Genomic DNA, 6,598 nt, shown 5'->3' with positions numbered 1-6,598 from the left:
ACACAGAGAAGTCGTTCTCTCCCCCAAACACCAACACACGACCACATTAACACCCCTCTCTCTTCTAAAGTCCGGACCCCAATATAGGTCTCTATCACTTTGTCTCTTGAGCATGCACACATCTATTCCCCCACTCTCTAGCTAGGTCTCCCGACATCTCTCTTTCCCAAGCACATGCACTATGTAGAGTGTATCTTTCCCATACACACAAAACGTCGCCCCAAACGTCTATCTCCCTAGTTATGTGGTTCTCGCACACTCACCTCACACACCACCCCCACTACAAAACAAGCACACTTTGTCTCCTTGTGCACCACTCTCCTCTTTCTATCTCTCCCACATGCGGACCCGCCCCAGCTCCTCCCTGTATACATATATGTCGTGACTCTTTCCATAGCTCCCTAATGTATCATCGTTCTCGATCTCGCACATTGTTCTCTACACCATCTATTCTAGATCTCTCATGAAGTCCCTATCACAAACACGATGACTCGCTTCCCTTGCATCTCCTTACATAGGCCAATTTCAAACAACATCAACATTGTCTCCCTATTTATACGCCATTTATGGACACAAACGCCCCCTCTGTCGCCCTCTCTCTCTCTCTCTCTCTCTCTTTCTTTCTCTCTCTCTCTCCCTCTCTCTCTCTCTCTCTCTCTCTCTCTTTCTCTCTCTCGCTCTCACACCCCTCTCCCACACACAATCAATGTATCTTCCAAATAGTCTGCTCCTCCCGCCCGCACCCATGCTATCCCGCTACTACACATGTCCCACCATTCCCCCTTCCCTTTTACTAGGTTCACATCATTAGTGGTCTCTCTACTCCACATACACACACTCCCTCTCACACACAAACGTGCGCACAAACACACACAGACACACACAAACACCCATTAATCTGGATCCTCATCTCTCCCCATGTCTGCATGTGTATCTCACACACTCACTCTCTAATTATGTATATGTGTCTCCACGTTACACAACACAAAGCCCCATGTACATGTCTTTCTCTATCCTCCACACACATAGACACAAAGAATCTGTTATCATTGCCTCAGTCTCTAGACATATCACACACGCACACTGTCTCTCTCTCTCTCGCAAAGACGCTCAACAAGGGTTTCCCCGTGAATAACTTACCGTCTATTCATCAACAGTCATGGCAGTACGGCGAACACGAGACATGAAAAAGAATAAATCTACACGAGCTTAGACCACCTAGTATGACTACTAGGACTAGAGCATGCCAAAAAGCACGCCGCCGTCACCCCCTACTTATCAGCGACGGGAAAACCTTTGTTTTACACAGTCGAGAAGTCATTGTGCTAAGGCCTCACATGCTGAGGTGTTGAATAGAATGTAGATGCTAGTTTACAGAAACAAGTATCGATAATACGTTTGTATCTCCATACTTATATTTCTTCTCTTATAAAAAACCGAGTTGGTGATGATGGTACGCATGCCATCTTGCAATATAGACCGTCCGATCTATATCTGACTGATGGAAATTAAACTAATAGATACCCGCACCCCTCTCCACATTTGCAGACAAGGCCTTCCCTCGTTCATCCTTATCTCCAACAACCTCATTGTTGAGCAATTAAGAAAGGAAGCCTCTGGAACAAACTGGCCTGGTGGTCGTTGCCGGCGTCATCAATCCCCATGCCTCCGCTCAGTCCGACCACCAATCACCACCACGCCCTAGTCGATCCTCTTCACCTTATCTCCTATTTCTCGAGATATCATTAGTTTTTACACATGGGATTACTCCCGCATGGGTCAATCACAACGAGTGTTTTTATAAAAAAATGCATCTTGATGTTCCGTGCAATGCACAGATCTTGCTAGTACTCCTACAGAAGACTAAGTTGGTGATGATGGTGTGTCTGCCATCCGTCGTTTGTGACCATTAAATCTACATCTAATGACTGTGAGGTAAGTTGTTGCCTTTTCTCACAAACATCCCACTTGTCTACCAATTTGCAGAAAAACCCATAATTAGTATCTTAAAACCAACCACATCCCTTCCTGACCTCACCAAAACAGCCCAAGGAATATATTCTAGTTGAAACATAATATATCTCTAGTGATATATGTATATCAAAATTAGAGTGTTTTGTATCAAGTTTGTGAATAAGTATTATTCTAATTATGATTCGTTTCAACGCATATGAACATTGCTAGTATTTCCAACCATGCAATTTTTTTCCCTAGTATTCCATAGTTTCGAGTTTTCCATCAAGATATTAGTCACTCATGGTTGATATTTACTTTCAATCATGTACACATATGCATTATGTAACTAGCCTTGCTTATTGGGTTCCAAAGCTTAACTTTCACTCCTACTTACAATATGTAGAGTATTTAACAAAAACTTAACATTTTCAACCAGCCCTAGGAAGAATCTACTGTAGAAAAAATAGTAAAAACATGCCCAAAATTTCATAATCAACGCCAAAAACTAGTACCTATTGATTAGGTCAGTTTAAACCCATTTATGACAGGGTTGGCCCACACGTCCGTGCTGACGAGGCGGCTTAAACCAACACATTTTGTTTGATCGTTGACACGAGGGACCCACATCTGATCTTCTATCCTGTTATTCCTCCTGAAATCATTATTTTTCCTGAACATTACTTCAAACAGTACTAATGCGTGTTCGTCGGTGACGCCGGTGATGAGCGAGTTGGCCGCCGCTCCGCCGAATGGGCCGGATGCCGCGCTGGCCTCCGCACGGGTTGGCAGGCTAGCCCGAGCGTGACTCACGAGCGAGCAATCCACCGCGCTGGCCTTCGCTCGAGCCAGATGGCTAGCCTTAGCACGGCTCGCGCGAGCAAGCCGCTGTGCCAATCTAGCTAGTAAACGTTACAGACAAGCAGCCGGACAGAGCTATCTTGGCTAGCTAGCAGCCGCGAGCGCCGGACAGAGCTGGCATCCGAGCTGCCGCAAGATGAGCTCCGTGTTGAGGAACATAGTAATTTCAAAAAAATTCCTACGCACACGCAAGATCATGGTGATGCATAGCGACGAGAGGTGAGAGTGTGTCCACGTACCCTTGTAGACCGAAAGCGGAAGCATTAGAACAACGCGGTTGATGTAGTCGTACGTCTTCACGGCCCGACCGATCAAGCACCGAAAGTACGACACCTCCGAGTTCTAGCACACGTTCACTTTGATGACGTCCCTCGAACTCTGATCCAGCCGAGTGTCGAGGGAGAGTTCCGTCAGCATGACGGCTTGGTGACGATGTTGATGTTGTACCGTCGCATGGTGTCGGTGTCAAAACCAGTGGATCTCGGGTAGGGGTCCCGAACTGTGCATCTAGGCGGGTGGTAACAGGAGACAAGGGACACGATGTTTTTACCCAGGTTCGGGCCCTCTCGATGGAGGTAAAACCCTACTCCTGCTTGATTGATATTGATGATATGGGTAGTACAAGAGTAGATCTACCATGAGATCAGAGAGGCTAAACCCTAGAAGCTAGCCTATGGTATGATTGTTGTTCGTCCTACGGACTAAAACCCTCCGGTTTATATAGGCACCAAAGAGAGTTAGGGTTACACAGAGTCGGTTACAATGGTAGGAGATCTACATATCCGTATCGCCAAGCTTGCCTTCCACGCCAAGGAAAGTCCCATCCGGACACGGGACGAAGTCTTCAATCTTGTATCTTCATAGTCCAGGAGTCTGGCCAAAGGTCATAGTCCAGCCATCCGGACACCCCCAATCCAGGACTCCCTCAGTAGCCCCTGAACGAGGCTTCAATGACGACGAGTCCGGCACGCAGATTGTCTTCGGCATTGCAAGGCGGGTTCCTCCTCCGAATACTTCATAGAAGATTTTGAACACAAGGATAGTGTTTGGCTCTGCAAAATAAGTTCCACATACCACCGTAGAGAGAATAATATTTACACAAATTCAATCTGCTGACGTATTCCGTGGCGTGACATCACACCATGGCCAGGCCTTTATTCGAATCGTTTTTTACTGTCCCACCTCAGCGTGTTTAGCTAGGCGGTTTCTTTGGCACGTCTTGTCAAAACAGAGATCATGTCCCCTTATTCCGGGATTCTCATCAATACGGGCGTGGTTAACCCAACCACGCCATTGATTATGGCGCTTGGGAGATAAGCGAGTTTTACCAGGCTGGTGGGGACGCATAGCTTCGTCTGTCCATATAAGGGGATAAGGATCCACCTATTTACCTACGCCTTCTTCCTCCTTTGCTCATCCATTTCCGTGCACTCGAGCTCCAGCGCCCAAGTCCGCACATCCCACCTCAACTTTCTCCATCCATGTCCGAAGCGGGAGGCAAGTGGATGGCCTCCTCCGTCATGGAGGGGCACATAAAACAGCTGCGGAAGGCCGGATACTTGTCCAACGACATCGCGCGTCGGCTCCCCGACAAGGGGCAGCTCATCCCCACCCCCAGGCTCCATGAGAGGGTGGTGTTCCTCACCCACTTCCTCCGTGGACTAGGTTTTCCACTTCACCCATTTGTCCGGGGGCTCATGTTCTACTACGGCCTGGATTTCTACGATCTAGCCCCGAATTTCATCCTCAACATCTCACCGTTCATCGTCGTGTGCGAGGCCTTCCTCTGCATCCAGCCCCACTTCGGCTTATGGCTGAAGACCTTCAATGTCAAGCCGAAGGTAGTGGGCGGCCGCCAAGCGGAGTGCGGAGGTGCCATGGTGGGCAAGATGGCTAACATCCTATGGATCGAGGGCTCCTTTGTGGAGACCATAAAGGGGTGGCAATCGGGGTGGTTCTACGTCACCGAGCCGCGCGACCCTAAATGGGCAGCGGCCCCCGAATTCCGATCTGGCTTCCCTACACGGCTCACCTCCTGGAAAGAGACGGGCTTGACGTGGGGTAATTCAGAAGAGCTGACCGGACTCCAAACTTGCGTCCAAAACCTGGTGAACAAGAAGCTCAAGCTCGTCAACGTAGTCTAGGTCATGCTCATCCGTCGGATCCTCCCGTGCCAACAACGGGCCTTCAGCTTGTGGGAGTTTGATCCGGCACATCACCAAACCTTGAGCAGGCTCTTCGACACTATGTACGAAGATGCCTGGAAGGTGCTGTTCAAGGGCGCCGAGGCTCCCGCATCCGCTACCGAAGATCGCGGATTCAGCTCGCAGCGTCAAGCCAACGAGGTAAGCTATTTTACCATTTACGGGACTCTTGTTTCCATAGTTTGACTCTATGCGGGATCTAAACTCCCTTACCTTTGACATGCTTGGCAGGAGACGTCTGGGCAGGTTAACTGTCCGGCTCCCTTGCGAGAAGACCCAGCGGACGCCCGATTGGCGGGGCTGCTGGTTCCGGCACCTCACGTGGTGCCGGAGAAGAAGGCCAAGAAGAAGGCCACGGGAACTCGAAGGAGTTCCCGGCGCCAGGTGTTGTCGGACTCATCTTCCGATGACTCCGAGGCGGACTCCTCACGCGAAGACGAGCAGGAGGAAAAAGAGGCCTCTCCCCCAGCGGGGGGAGAGAAGAAAAGGAAGGCCGCCCCAACTGGGGAGGCCGGAGGGTCCAAGAAGGGAAGGACCCTCCCTCCGGACTACTCTACCAATGCCGACGACGGCGAAGAGGAGTGGCCACCGAGGGCTAAGCCCTTAGCGAAATCGTAAGTGTCCGGATACCAAAATAACTCATGGCGTTTCATTTGTCGCACAGTATCTCCTAACGCCGAATATAACCTTGCAGCCCGCCCAAGGACGAGCTCGACGCTTCGACGAGCGGCTCCCTGGATTTGTCGGATGTGAATAGCACCTCACTTCCGGCTGCCTCCTCTCCTTGCGCTGCGGATGACGCCGAGGTGGGGTCCCAAAAGGGGCCCAGCCAGGAGGAGGTGGTCCAGGAGGCGCCGCAAGGCAACCTCCCGGACTCCAGGCGGAAGGGGGATAAAACCCCAAAGGGCTCTAAGTCCGGCCCTGGGCCAGACTCCGCACCGGAACCTTCAGTGGTTCCGGAGTCCGGCAGGCGGCCCCTTGGTAAGAAGGGCAAGACTGCGACACCGGTGACCTCCGTCCAACCGGAGGCACCGGATAATTTGCTGGAGGCGCTTAACGGCGCCTCCATCAACGAGGAGCACCGCACTGTTATGAGTGTGGTCATCCAGAAAGTTCAGTCCGCCAAGAGCGGGCTGACTGAAGCCTGTGCCAGCCTTCTAACAGGCTTTGAGGTATGTATTTAAGATATGTAAAAATATTACCGCATAGACAGTAGCCCCTGATGCTCAATTTGGTGTTCGGAAAGAAAAGCCGAACTGAGGATCTAAAAAGATGTACGCAGGAGTCTAACATAAGTATGTCAACATGGGAATGCAGGCTGCATTGCTGACCTCTGCCGCACTGACTGCGGAGGTCAATGGATTGAAGCATAGCCTTGAGCGGTCCGAGAACGAGTTCGGCCTTGCCAAAAAGCAGCTCGAGGACAAGGAAGGTAAGTAATACCTTATGGAAGTATATAAAAGATGTGGTTGCAAAAAATGACAGGAATAACGTGAGTATTGCAGGGGCCACGAACGAGGTGGCGACCCTGAAGGAAGTGGTGTCCAAGACCGAAAGCAATGCGGCCGCGGAGCGCACCG

This window comes from Triticum aestivum, chromosome 6B (genome assembly GCF_018294505.1).
Source record: "Triticum aestivum cultivar Chinese Spring chromosome 6B, IWGSC CS RefSeq v2.1, whole genome shotgun sequence".
In the NCBI taxonomy this organism is placed as follows: Eukaryota; Viridiplantae; Streptophyta; class Magnoliopsida; order Poales; family Poaceae; genus Triticum; species Triticum aestivum.
The sequence above is the reverse complement of the archived record's forward strand: the minus strand, read 5'-3'. Positions refer to the sequence as shown.